This window comes from Oncorhynchus keta, chromosome 20 (assembly GCF_023373465.1).
Source record: "Oncorhynchus keta strain PuntledgeMale-10-30-2019 chromosome 20, Oket_V2, whole genome shotgun sequence".
In the NCBI taxonomy this organism is placed as follows: Eukaryota; Metazoa; Chordata; class Actinopteri; order Salmoniformes; family Salmonidae; genus Oncorhynchus; species Oncorhynchus keta.
In genome coordinates, this window is record NC_068440.1 from 5,985,453 (window position 1) to 6,000,664 (window position 15,212).

At 44.7% G+C, this 15,212-nt stretch overlaps 1 pseudogene; it reads right to left on the bottom strand.

Annotated features, from left to right (window-relative positions):
• Positions 1–1,093: 1,093 nt before the first annotated feature.
• Positions 1,094–13,875, bottom strand: LOC118398935 (PR domain zinc finger protein 1-like; annotated as a pseudogene).
• Positions 13,876–15,212: the final 1,337 nt, after the last annotated feature.

Here is a 15,212-nt window from a genome sequence, read left to right on the forward strand (position 1 = left end):
AGCCCCAGACCGAGGGAGATTATCAGTGGTCTTGTATGTCTTCCATTTCCTAATAATTGCTCCCACAGTTGATTTCTTCAAACCAAGCTGCCTACCTATTCCAGATTCAGTCTTCCCAGCCTGGTGCAGGTCTACAATTTTGTTTCTGGTGTCCCTTGACAGTTCTTTGGTCTTGGCCATAGTGGAGTTTGGAGTGTGACTGTTTGAGGTTGTGGACAGGTGTCTTTTATACTGATAGCAAGTTCAAACAGGAGCCATTAATACAGGTAACGAGTGGAGGACAGAGGAGCCTCTTAAAGCAGGTCCGTGAGAGCCAGAAATGTTGCTTGTTTGTAAAAAAATAAATACTTTTTGCCCCACTGTATGTATGTGTGTGTGTGGGGGGGGGGGCTCATGCAAACACCCTGAGAGAGGAGAGACACCACCAGAGAAAGGATGGGAGGGAGGGAAAAAATAAAGAGATTTTACTGTAATAGTAGTGGCTCAGCTTACTGTAACTAACAGTTTTGTTGACTGAAAGTGTGGTTTAATGTCAGGAGGTTCATCATCACATGTTTCACCTTTCCCCTGTGCCAGTACTCAGTCAGTCATCAACACACGTAAATCTAAAAATGTATTTGCGGCAGCGTGGTATTTGATCATTTCAAATTACGTTCTGGTATGATGTATTCATAGAAATCCTATTGAATTAAAATATGATTCGAAATTGTATGCGTATGTTAAAAGGTGATAACAATAGCTTGTCAGATTTTCAAAAGAGCTGAATATCCCAAAAGCTGACATCTTCTGAGAAGACATAATCCACATTCAATGTTGCAATCATTATTAGTGCATTAGTATCGTCTGATGGTAAGTGATGCTGATTCTAGTTAACATCAGTGCATACTCTCAGTTCCTCTATTGTCAAAGAAAGTGAACTCAAAGAAGAGTATTGAGTGAGAGGTTGTGTGGGACTTTCTAGAGTTGGGTTATGAGTAAGAGAGGCGAGAGTATGTGGGGGATTTGTGAGGGGGTGTCTGTGTGTGCGTGCATGTAAGCATGGATATACAATTATGGAATTTATGAAGAGAGAAAAGAGTATTCAAAACACATCCAATTTTGAGAAACAATATGTTTAATGTGAGACATTTACTATGAAAGTATCATCAAAATGCTGTACAAAAACTACAAATATGTATATATAAAACAAATCTATTCACGACTCACTCAGAGTAGTAACAATGTTATAACAATTCCACAATTTTTGTTTTAGGTAAAATAAACCTTGGTGCACATGGATCTAGTTCCGGGCTTTTTCCAGTGCTACTTGTGTTGATAGTTTTGGTAAAATAACAAGAGACTAGAGCCATTCACCTGAGCATATATACAGTAATACTAGGAGCAGACTGAGTTAAGGGGTATGTGCAATACAGACTACAGTACATTTGGTTCTGGCTCACATCTACCACCAGTATAGAGGACGAATGAAATAAAGCTTTATCGACAGTCGGTAGATAACAACAGAATCAAAGAGAAAGAGCTAGAAACACAATGCTATATCAGTATATATTCAGGAACACAATGAGAAAAAAACAGAACTGTTAAAAATGTCTTACAAATATAAATGTTTTAACAAATATAAATGTTTTAACATACAAAAATACCAAGAAAAAAAAATGATAAAACAAACAAAAAAAAAACTTTATTTTTGCAAGTTTCTGTGCAAAAGTATGCACCTCCAAAACATCGCTAGATGACTCACAGGAAGTCCTTAGAAGCTATTTGCATCGAACCGGAACGTTATAACATTCTGACTACATTTAGTTTGCTTTTTTTCCTCCATTTTGCTACATTACATTAGAATACACTATTTAAGTAAACAAAAATTGTTATGCTACATAAGCCCTGTTTATCCTCATATTTTCTTTGATTCTTGTTGTTTTTTGGCAAATACATTCACATAGTTTCAAGCTCTCTGGTCTGCCCTTTGAGCAAAAAATAAATAAATACACACAAAGACTTGTCCACTAATAAAACATGAAATATCCCAGTAATAGTTCCTGGCAATGGTCCAGGGGTTTTCCAAGGAATAAGCCTCCTTGGAAGTATCAAGACATGTAACATTACGCAAACAATTAAAATAATCACTCAACTGAACAAATATAGCTGACAAGCACTCGTAAAAAAAAGGAGGGTACAGCAAACTCTTTCACACATCCCATGTCAATTACACCTGTAAACCTGAGTGAAAACAGTTGCGAGCACATCACTGCTAATAAGAAGACACCATGTCTTTGGAATGATCTTTGTTTTGGTGCTGCTCTCTTATTGGCTTTTAATAGTCTCTCTTCCCCTTGGGGAAATACTTTTTTTTTGGCGACAACTTTATCGATTGTTCTCTGGCTTAGCAACATTAAATGGCCTTCGTTCAGGAGGTAGACCCTAAAAATGTCTCTCTTATTCCTTCCCCACAAGGGTCTGTCCACTTTGCCCTACTGCCCTTGCATTTTCACCATTGGCCGGTTGTAGAAGCGTACCACGCTAGCCCTCTCCTGATAGGCTGAAGTAGGGCTTTGAGATGAGGTGGTGGGAGGAGCTGGGGTGTTAATGGCCGCCGTGAGGGCCTTGAGCAGCAGGGTGGCTTCATTCTGGTCCTCCTTGCCGTCTCGCCCTTCCAAGCTCCGGGCCACCCAGCGCTCCACTGCAGCTTCCACCTGGGCCGGCCCTGCCCCTTCAGGCAGCGTGTCCGCCTCGGGGCTGGTGTCAAAGCGCTCAACCAGATCACAGATGTGGGCGTGGGCATGGGGTTTAGCGTGGGCCTGGGAAGCGGGACAGCAGCTGCGCTGGTGGATGCGCAGCGAGAAGCGGTGGAGGAAGGCGTGGGCGCAGAGCGGGCAGTGGTAGGGGCGGTCGCGGGCGCTATGCAGGCGTCGGTGCAGCTTGAGGTGAATGTACTGGGTGAACTTGGTGCTACACAGCTTACACTCGTAGGGCTTCTCACCCGAGTGGAGCCGCAGGTGGGTCTTGAGGTTGCTGGTGCTGCTGAAGCGCTTGTCACACACCTATATGAATAGGAACAGATAGATAGGAGAGTTCAGGATAGGATGATGCTGTGATAGTAATATCATTAGAACAACTGGGTGAGACCAGGCTCCTGGTTTCTATATTATCAGACAGGGCCTTCCCTGGTTGTGTGCCAGCAGGGTATGACCCTAGACTGGTTATTTTCAGTGGGAGAACCCTACTAGGAAAATAAACATAGGACTGACACCTTGATCACACCCACATAAACTCAGCAAAAAAAGAAATGTCCCTTTTTCAGGACCCCTGTCTTTCAAAGATAATGCGTAAAAATCAAAATAACTTTGCAGATCTTCATTGTAAAGGGTTTAAACACTGTTTCCCATGCTTGTTCAATGAACCATTAACAATTCATGAACATACACCTGTGGAACGGTCGTTAAGACACTAACAACTTACAGAGGCCTTTCTATTGACTCTGAAAAACACCAAAAGAAAGATGCCCAGGATCCCTGCTCATCTGCGTGAACATGCCTTAGGCATACTGCAAAGAGGCATGAGGACTACAGATGTGGCCAGGGCAATAAATTGCAATGTCCGTACTGTGAGACGCCTAAGACAGTGCTACAAGGAGACAGGACTGACAGCTGATTGTCCCTCGCATTAGCAGACCACGTGTAACAACACCTGCACAGGATTGGTACATCCGAACATCACACCTGCGGGACAGGTACAGGATGGCAACAACAACTGCCCGAGTTACACCAGGAATGCACAATCCTTCCATCAGTGCTCAGACTGTCCGCAATAGGTTGAGGGAGGCTGGACTGAGGGCTTGTAGGCCTGTTGTAAGGCAGGCATCACCGGCAACAACGTCGCCTATGGGCACAAACCCATCGTCGCTGGACCAGACAGGACTGGCAAAAAGTGCTCTTCACTGACGAGTCGCGGTTTTGTCTCAGCAGGGGTGATGGTCGGATTCGCATTTATTGTCGAAGGAATCAGCGTTACACCGAGGCCTGTACTCTGGATCGATTTGGAGTTGGAGGATCCGTCATGGTCTGGGGCGGTGTGTCACTGCATCACGGGACTGAGCTTGTTGTCATTGCTGGCAATATCAGTGCCGTGCGTTACATCCTCCTCCCTCATGTGGTACCCTTGCTGCAGGCTCATCCTGACATGACCCTCCAGCATGACAATGCCACCAGCCATACTGCTCGTTCTGTACGTGATTTCCTGCAAGACATGAATGTCAGTGTTCTGCCATGGGCAACGAAGAGCCCGGATTTCAATCCCTTTGAGCACGTCTGGGACCTGTTGGATCGGAGGGTGAGGGCTAAGGCCATTCCCCCCAGAAATGTCCGGGAACTTGCAGGTGTCTTGGTGAGTGGGGTAAGATCTCACAGCAAGAACTGGCAAATCTGGTGCAGTCCATGAGGAGGAGATGCACTGCATTATTTAGTGCAGCTGGTGGCCACACCAGATACTGACTGTTACTTTAGATTTTGACCACCCCTTTGTTCAAGGACACATGTGGAACTTGTTCAGTTTATGTCTCAGTTGTTGAATCTTGTTATGTTCATACAAATATTTACACGTTAAGTTTGCTTAAAATAAACGCAGTTGACAGTGAGATGACATTTCTTTTTTTGCTGAGTTTAGTTACAATATAGTGTTCAACAAAAGCCTAGGGATTCCTTATATCACAGGGGCAGGGCAGGGGTTTGTGTGTGTGTGTGTGTTTTGTCTTGTGTGTGTGATTGTGTCTTTTGTGTGTGATTGTGTCGTTTGTGTGTGTCCTAGAGGTCAAGTAGACTGGAGAAAGCGGATCAAAACACAGACATACCGTGCACTCGTGTGGTTTCTCTCCTGTGTGGACCAGGTGGTGCTTCTGCAGGTGGGCTAGCTGGGTGAAGCTCTTCTGACACAGGTGACACTGGAAGGGCCTCTCTCCACTGTGAACTCTCAGATGCACCTAAAAGAAAAATGCCTAGATTAGTTAGGAACCCACAATGACAGACAATAATAGATTTGGCCACTAAAAAACCACCTATGTCTTCTGAAATCCTCACCTTGAGGTTGGACAGCTGTCCGAAAGTCTTGAGGCAGACGTTGCACTCGTACTTGATCTTTCCGTCCTGTTTCTTCAGGGGGTAGGGTTGGGATTTGTATCGAGGGGCAGCGGGTGGCGAGGGGCTGCTCTTTGGCATGTCCAGGCTGAGGTTCATGGCCTCCTCACAGCCAGAGGGTGACTGCAGGGGCATCTGGTGCTCTTGCTTGGGCGGGGGGGAGAGCTCTGGGGTGGCTGGGGCTCCATGAGGAGGTGACATATTTGGGGTCCTCTCTTTCAGCCCTCCCTGAGTAGCTACGGGGTAGGGCAGAGGCACTGGGAGCAGACCAGGCTGGTAAGTCATGGAGGGGTATGGAAGTCCATCGCTACCCAGGTAGCTACTGTGCTGCAGGTGGCCTCTGGAAGGGAGCATCCCAGGGAAAGGTGGGGAGTACTGGGGGAGGAGGTGGGGGTAGTGGGGCCTGCTGTATGTGGGGAGAAGCTGATGGGTGGATTGAAGGGGTCTGGAGGGGTAGTAGAGGGGGTAGGAGGACACTAGGCCCTCTCTGTGGCTGTAGAGCCCGTGGAGGTGGAGGGGAGGTCACGGTGCTGGGAGGGGGCAATAGGGTGGTGCTCAGGGAAACCGTAGTCGTGAGATGCCAGGTTGGTCTCTCTCTGGTCGGGTTGAGGAGAGGGTATGGCTCCCTGGTGGCCCTGGGTTACCTCCTCCTTCTCCATCTTCTGGCTGAAATCCATGATTTGGTCGTCTGGCGTGTCGGGTGGAGTGTCTCTCTCCAGCACCTCTACGTCGATTCTCTCCTCTCCTTCATCTTCTCTCTCGTCCTTCATATCGTCCTTCTTTTTCAGGAGCCAGGTCGGCTGAGGTAGGTGTTGTTTGGTGAACTCAGATTCTCTGACATCTCCGCATATGTGTTCTATGGATGAAAAGAAGACACTAGGTCAGACGTAGTGTCAACCTGTTCAATCCACACAATAATACAACTTCAACCCTTCCTTCAATAGGCGAGTACTGATTGACAAACGCAAAAGTTCACAGTCTTAATGAGGTGAGAAGTGAATAATGACACACCGCACTCGCACACTCACATCCTCCCTGGCACTCCCTCTTATGGTAAATGAAGATGATGTTTTCAGTTTTTAGATGACACTTCAAAGATAGTATTGTTTTTTTCATTTTGAGAAAGGTGTGTGTGTTTTAATGTGTGGGTGTATATGGGTATGTGTCATGTAGGCTTGATAGTAAAACCAAGAGCTTTCATTTTTGGGACGTTTCTGTCGCAAGGTGTGAATTACCCTACAAGTGTATTTTTTCTCCGAACCGCAGGAAGAAAGACATTTGGAAATGCAGCTTCAGACTACTGACATTTAATTGGGAACCTTGTGGTAAAAAAACAGGAATTGCCTGTGCGCATGGAACGCGAGGTACACACCATAGGCACAGGGCAAAGAAAAAAAATGTTGTTTACTGGCTTGTGGTCATAGAAAAACGGTTGCTGATTTATGTGAGTAGCTGTGTACCTTAACTGACACATGACGTATTGTTTAACAGGAATCGCCTTACAACCTGGATTAAAGGGAAAGTCAAACCACTGTAGGCTACAGTAGTGAATTAAACCATGCATTCGAGTGACAATACAGAGCTTAGGCATGACGTTTCCATTTTCACCTGTTCAGTGCCAACCTGTTCAGTGCCAACCTGTTCAGTGCCAACCTGTTCAGTGCCAACCTGTTCAGTGAAAAAAGAATCAGCCATTTATTAGGCCTAGAAATTGGTCAATGGATAGACTAATTCAATTGAGGCTACTTTTATCCTATATTTCTATGTTTAATCTTAGAAGCCTAGCCTATTTGCTCTAGTCTTTATCAGGGGTTGCCAAGTGTGTGGAGTACATAGTAAAAAGGACTGTATAAATGCGGTTGTCATTGTAGCCTAGTCAACATTAGTCAACAGGTTGAATGACTGTGCAATGTAATTGTAGTGTAATAGGGTATGCCTCCTTGCAGAGTTTCTGGCAACAAAACTATTTGTCATGTAATGCATGGACACCTTGCCATACCTGAAAATACAGCTGACTATGACTCATGGACTTTACCAGGCATTGTTGAGAAGACTTTCCTACTTCCTTTGAGATTTCCCCTGTGTTGCGTCAAAAAGAGTGAGTGTGTGTGTGGGTGGGTGGGGTGTCTTCTACATTAAGTCAGGTGCAGTCGTCTATTGTGTTTTGACAGTAAATGACCCAACCATGACAATAACAATGCCACCCGCTCCAGAAAGTAAATGATACAGGAAAGTTTCCGTCACACTCAGTCCCATTGTCTACCATCTGATAAACCCTTGAGAACTTTTCAATATGAGAAAGGTACTTCATGCTAGCTTTGAAGACGACAATCATGAATGTCTGATCAGACCAAAAAAAAATGTGCTCACTTTTGTGTCATTTCATCGAGCAGACAGATTTAAATCAGATTTAAATCTGCTCTAGGTATGAAAAGAAAACTCAGTGTACGTCACACCTGACTGTCTTTTACTACCTTGTCCTCTCACCCACTGACAGATTGTCATTGAGTTCAAGTGCCACAACAAAGGAGAGTGCTGCATTGTAGTCACAGATATATAAAAAAAGAGAGAATTAGAGAGTAGATGGAAGGAGCAATTAAATGAGAGCACAGAGAGAAAGATGGGTGGAGAAAAGAAGGGGAGGACTCGAGGAGAGTGAACAGGTGAGAGGAGGGCAAAATAATCAAAGACGGTACTCACTTTGTTTGAGCTCGTCTCCCGGTTGGCTGCACAGTCTCCCGGCGAACTCTTGGCTGTACCACACCAGCAGCTCCTGATTGGCCTCCACAGGCCGGATGGTGTAGAAGTAGACGTCTCGTCCATTCTGACACGCCACCAGGTTCTGTTCGGACAGCGAGCGCGCCGGGTTGACGTAGCGCATCCAGTTGCTGCTCCGCACGTCATAGCCGTCGATGAAGTGGTATAGCCGCCCTCTGTTATAGATCTGAGAGGGAAAAGAGAGGAGGGGGATTAGAATACAATATAATAATAATACAATCAAGTAATAGAATAGAACACACACACACACACACACACAAGCACATTTGTATTTAAGCGCAGTGTAACATCAGACACACCACATTAGTAGATGAGTTAGTACACAACTTTGTAACTGACTGATTTCTACTTTGTTGCATTCACTCATTCACTCATGACTGAAACAGTCATTGTAGTTGACAGCCATTGACACCAGTTATCAAAGTGTGTGTATATATATATATATATATATATATGAAAGAGAAAGAATAGTTCACCTCTGCCATGGGCAGAATAGACTCCTATATCCTCTTCCAATGAGCTGGTTATTGTTCCACTTGTGTTGTGTCCTGAGTGTGTCTTCCTGAGCTACTGTCTGGTGTGAAATCAGCGCTGTCACTGCTTTTATCAGCTGCTACATTATACTGACAGAGAGGGGGGCGGGGCAAAGAGCTTTTTTTCTTTTCTCTCTCTCACTCTGGTTGGGGGGTTTCTCTCAATATGCTCAGACCTGAATGGCTGCTTCCCACCAGGAGATGCATCACAATACTGTCAACCCTCCACGTCAGAATACTGTCAACCCTCCACATTTCCATTACATTTCCTCACTTCTCAATAATGTATTAAATATTGGGAGCACTGTAATTGTTTTTACTGGTACCTCCTGAGGAAATGTACAGTGGCTGTCTTGGCAGACTCTCAAACACACACATACTGTACTGTAGCTAGTGGCATGTGCTCACAGGCACACAGACACACGTCAGGCACGTCTACACCTGCCCGGCGAGAGAGCGTTGGCACACTCTCAAGGCAAGTCCGACTTTCAATATTGCAGTAGTAGGACGGGACGGGTCTGGCTTACAGGAGGAAATGCCAGAAGAAAGGTGAAAACGTAGGACAAGAAAGCCTTAATGGGGAAACGACACAGAGAAAACTCCTGAATGACATAAGTCACTGCCGTGAGACAGAGGGGACGAGGGCGTGTGGGAATGAGAAGAAAGTGTGTGTGAGAGAGAGAGAGAACGGGACACTAACAATCACTTCCTGTATGTCAAACTTGTTGAAAGGGACTTGAGCTCTGGGAAAGCAGTTAGTGTTACTGTGAAGGACGCTAGACTTGCGTATGTGAAAAGATCCACAACTTCCTCAAAAATCTGTTCAAAAGCCCTGAATACCTCTGGGCTTCTGTGCAATGCATTTTGGTTTCCTTTTAGATGGGAACTGACTGACTTGGTGTGAAACTGTTTAACCACTTTTGCTTCTTCTTCTAAGAATAATTGGAGAAGAAAACTAGGACCAAATTCTAGTCAAACTTCTTTGCCCGTCTCTTTCGAGAAACAGTTCCCATAGATTGTTGTTTGATAAGGCATTGAGATTTCCCCCCTAGAAAAACCACAGTGTAATTTTATTCACGTGGTTTCATGGCTGTATTTACAGTATGTCTTGATATACAACTCCAGCTGACTGAGAGCAAGTCATAACTACTTTTTTTTTTTAAATCTTGTTTCCTTTGAGTGTGCCAACTCTCGTTTGTTGCTGCCAGAATCCTGCTAGGATAAGATAGGAAGAACTATGAACTTTAACGAGGAACCACGATTAAAAAACAAACCGTGTGTGTGTGAACTTGAACGGTTATTCTGCCTGCTCACCCGCCAGAAGTATTTCCTGTTGGCCTGTTTGGGGACGTTGTCTTTGTTGTAGATGTCACCTTGCAGGGGCCCGAAGCGAGTTCCTTGGGGAATGTACTCTTTGCTGAAAACGCCTGTCACCTAGAACACAAGACAATACATCATCAATCACTAATCCATGCTACTAATTATGCTGGCGAGGTAGAGTACAACAGTGAGAATGATCTTCACCAGTCTCTCTGTAGTGCCTGGACTTTTTCGGTACATGTTCAATGTCTACACTCTGAGTCAGAGTTTACGAAAGTTACACCCATGAAGTAAAGAAAAAAATATGCATCCACAGTTATCTTGAGAGCTGGGACAAGGAAACGGAAATAGCTATCGTAGAACTCTCTGCCCTGAGCCCTGACGGCCAGGAATAGCAGCCTGACTCGCACTTCAATCGGAATTATTTAGGATGTACTGGAAGTTTGAATAAGGCACAAATCAAGTATGATGACACCCAAGCTTGGCATGGGAGCATCTGTGGGACGCACACATAGCGTGGGGGTCTTACGGGGTTTTGTCTTGAACCCCCCTTTTCCAAGAAGGAGATACAGGGCAACCCTTCCCTCGAAATTGAATTTAAAATGAAGAAATTGACTTTTTTTGCCATAAGTTACTTCCTTGTGCTCCAAAGTCTACCTACTTGGCCATTTACATGTAAACTGTAACGGCGTTCTTCGTTTGTAGAAAGAGAGTCGGACCGAAATGCAGCGTAGTGGTTACTCATGACTTTAATAGAAAAAGTGACACATGAAATAACGATGCAAAATACAAAACAACAAACGGAACGTGAAACCTAATTACAGCCTATCTGGTGAAACTACACAGAGACCGGAACAATCACCCACGAAATACAAAGCGAAACCAGGCTACCTAAATACGGAGCCCAATCAGAGACAACGAGAATCACCTGACTCTGATTGAGAACCGCCTCAGGCAGCCAAGCCTATACAACACCCCTAATCAGCCGCGATCCCAAATACAAAAACCCCAATACGAAATACAACAACATAAACCCATGTCACACCCTGGCCTGACCAAATAATTAAAGAAAACACAAAATACTAAGACCAAGGCGTGACATAAACACAATGAGAGAACCAATAATACTTCTCAGATCATCTTTCAGTTACAAAACCTCCAGTTACAATGAATGGAAAATGTTCTGTGATAAGTGGGTACAAAAGGGGCAGACAAGGAGTAGAGAGTGAAGGAAGGGGGGATGAAGGGAGGGAGGGAAAGGAGAAGATCTGTTGCGTCCTGGCCAGGGGGTGACGGAGGGAGAGACGAGAGCGGGTGTGACAGGGATGTTGTGCGGCCCCGGTGTAGCGGGACTAATGAATGAGTTGCAACATGGCTGCTGGTTAACGACCGCTCAGCCAGGTTAATAAGAAGAGCAGGAAGGAGGGGGGGGGAGTGAGTGACGCTCGCTTCTTGACTGGACCACGCCACCACTCTCCCTCCCACTTTCCCCTTAGCTGTCCCTGCTCAGAATAGGTCCTCTCACAGCCAGGAAATGCGGCCCGTGACGATGCCTGCCCTGCACGCCAAACGAAAGTTAATCGTTGGAGCTTAACCTACTTACACCCCCCCACACACACACACACAGACTGCTCAGCCCTTCTCTCTTGGCACACCCCACGCCCCATCTGCCACGTGTACCCTCGCACCCCCAGCACGCTTCAGGGTACTGAAGGAATGGTCCAACCAATCCAAATCAGCTTACTTTATATTCTCCTAAAATAAGTACATCATAACTAAAAAAAAGGAACCCCCCCCAAAAAAAACAGTAACATGAAAATTAACTTAAATTTCTCTTGCTCAATAATAACTTTGTGAACAACCTGAGAGTGTCCCAGTCAATCGCCATGACTAAACAATAACTGGTAACAAACAATGTCTGTCAAGGATGATTAAGTACATGTAGGTAGTGCATAGTTTATTTCAATTGTTATGTGTCCGTTTCCTGCTGACTCACACAACCTCTGGAATTGTGACATTTGCTGGGAAACACACACACACACACACACACACACACACACACACACACACACACACACACACACACACACACACACACACACACACACACACACACACACACACACACACACACACACACACACACACACAGGTCATATGGATTGCCAAAGCAAATTTCCAACGAATCAGGGGAGAAATCACCATGATGCAGTTATAGAAAGGGGAGCTACTCTGAGAAAAAAGACAACCTTACCAAAAGACAAGCTGTAACATTGAAATGTTGTATTTTACATGTGTGTGTTTCAGTGAGACACTCATATAAAAACTGTTGTGCTTGGAAGTGCAAGTACTGCATCTGTCTTTCTTGCAATGACGCAGTAGAGTTGAGGGTCACTTTGCCTCTGGTGAAACAGGAACAGACTTCTCACAACCCCTTGGTGTGAAAGGGAAGTCTTGCACTGTGCAACATGCTGCATCTGGTTTGGCTGATGTCTGTGTTTGTGAGGGTGGAAGGTGACTAACAAAGTCATATAAAGCCTCAACATGAGTTCATAACCACAGTTTTCACACCTCGCAGGCCCAGGCAGAAAAAGCAGCAGAGAGGATGAAAAGACTGAGACAAAGAGGAACGAAGAGTATGCTCACTCAACCACAGGAAAAGTGAAGAATGACCAAGTGAGAAGTGTGCTTGAGAGAACGGTGGCCTTTGTTTTTCAAGACGAAAATGGTGGCTTTTCGACCACAATTTCAAGGTCACTTTGCATTACAGCAAATATTGCAGAAAACGTCTAGTGTGGTGTCCACTTTAGGATACCCTCAGTCTCAAACTTCATGCTCTGGCAGATACCTTCTCAGGTGAGTCATAGGGTTATAAAGCAAGCCAGTAAGCGGATTTCCTGACACACATAGCCTTGGGATTTTGTGTGTGTGTGTGTGTGGACCCAGAGACATGACTGTCACACTGACCTAGAGACATGGTAACAGTAAAGAGGTTTAGGCCTTTTACCCGAGCTCCCACGTGTTGGCCATTGTGACACGCTAAACAGACCAGACATAGGAATGGAATGGAGCAACTTTTTCTTGCACCTGACACAATCCTTACCCTCTGGCTGTCCCAGATGAATTTAGACTTGAATTCACTCAGACTGATAGAGTATGCAAGACATTCATTATTCTCTACAAACTACACAAGCATATAGACAGACCAACCAAAAATGATTGTGTATCACAGAATATGCCAATGCACAGACATGTCACTCGTACTGTATTCCCATCAGACTTTCTAAATCTGGCACATAGAAATGCTACTGAATGGGGTTTGTATTACGTCAAGTACCTACCTCGTTCTCTGTGTTGTACTCAAAGGTGAGGTTGCGGGGTATGGACATCATGGCTTTAGGCAGGCCAATGCTGGGGGCTGACATCTGGTCAGGGACAATGTAGGTGCAGTTGAGGGCAAAGTCTTCCTCTTGCCACTCACTCATATCTGGGGCTGTCTCCAGCTTCATCTTGATACTCTTTGTTGTTGATTCGCTCTCCCTCACTGGACTTGGTTTGGTAAGGTGTTACCTTGGTGATAATTTGGTTCACTTTAAGGGCCGGACCCTTTCTTTAGGTATGTTGGTTAAAACTAGAGTTCTGGAAGAGAGAAGGGAGAGAAGGGGTGTTATGTTGCATGAATTCACTGGTGGCATCCATTTTGCCTTGCGTGTTGTTGTCTCTAGTAGTTGTCTCTTGATAAGCACTGTGTTTTGAATTGACTGAAACTGTCTTAATCCCACTGCATGATGAGGTGTGGACAATGTTTGCAGTTGTCAATATATAATCCATGGAGCAGAAATGGATGACAAAATTATAAGCAATATAATTCATCCAAAACAACCCCAAGTTCTCGTTCAATACCGGAATCTGTGAATCAAGTCAATGTGTCATTTCACCAAAAAATCTATCCAGATTTTCCATTCAACCCAGCAAAAATATTTAACATATTCCAAGCCAAAATATTATTCTGAATGTCGCCACGGATCATCAAATCCAAATCCCAGTCCATCAAGTAAGTGTAAATGAGTCATCTCCATTTCTCAACCACTGTTGTTGACCATGAGCTCTTATCCCAATCCAAACTCAATTAGACCAAGTCTATTCAGTGCTGTCCATTCACTCAGCATTGATTCAAATAGAACATTTCACAATGTACTTTACTTGATATATTGCATCAACAACTTCCTTCTAAAACAGTGGATGTCATACGTGTTCAAAATAGGAAACAGTTGACTTACTGTTAGTCATTTAGTTGTGAGATCATCATCTCTCTGCTTGGGTCATCGCTTCCTCTCTTTTACTTCTCTTCCACTATTTCCCGTGTCACTCTCTCTTTGTTTTGTGTTTTTTTTACAGGGAATTCCTCCCTGTAACATCCTTTGGGTATCCGTGCTGTGCCCACTTTGCCTCTGCCACCAAAACTCCCGAGACACCGTTGGGCCAGGATTTTTTACCCCATCCCCTCATCCAATGAGAAGCTACAGTTGGCCATGTGACTGAGAAGATTAGTTTGGACGTGTGCCAACTGGCTTTGGACAATGGCATGAATGTACACTTTTGACCGCAAGTGACCATGCACACACGCGTACACATGCGCACACCCAAATGAACACCCTCAGCCCATGGAAGACATCTGAATGAATAAAAGAAGAGCAGATGGCTGGCTTGTGGCCACTGAAAAACACACAGATAGACTTTTGCTTGGTTTGGCCCTTAACGAGCAATCTGGTCTGGTGGTACAACCTCCTCAGCCCCTCTCCTTGACCTACATCTTGGCCTGCAACATCTTGCTCTCCTTAATCCCCCACATCACACACGCATACCATTTTTGTTGTATTCATAATTAAACATTTAGGTGCAAAGGTCCCTAAACAGTCATGGTCAAACACACATGTACACACAGACACAGATACACACACACTTGAGATCTTTTATTTGGATTCACAATAAAACACAGAGGTGCAAAGCATCCTCAATAGTCTCATATACTTTCAGAGGATGAGTGTCAGAAGAACCATCCAAGTTCAGCCATGCGTGCACAAACACAAAACCTGCCCATGGCATGAGAGAGAGAGAACGACAAAGAGGAAGAGACCGAGAGAGAGAGAGACTTGGCCAGTGCCTTAGACACCTGTCGGATGAGCTTCCCTTTCGTCTCAGTCTACTTTCAACTACTTTGCACAAATTTCCCCTGTTTAGAGAGTTAGGTCACTTAAGTTCCACACTAGCCAGGACAGGAGAATAACATAAGAAAGCTGAAAAGAAAGGGGAATTGGAATTTTCCAAGTCGGTCAATTGAATCGACACAAATGTGGTAAAAAAAGTTAGCGTGCCTGTGACATCACATTGCTGTTAACCAACATCCATCTCATGGTGAAATGACTGTATATCATTGTACGATATTACTGGA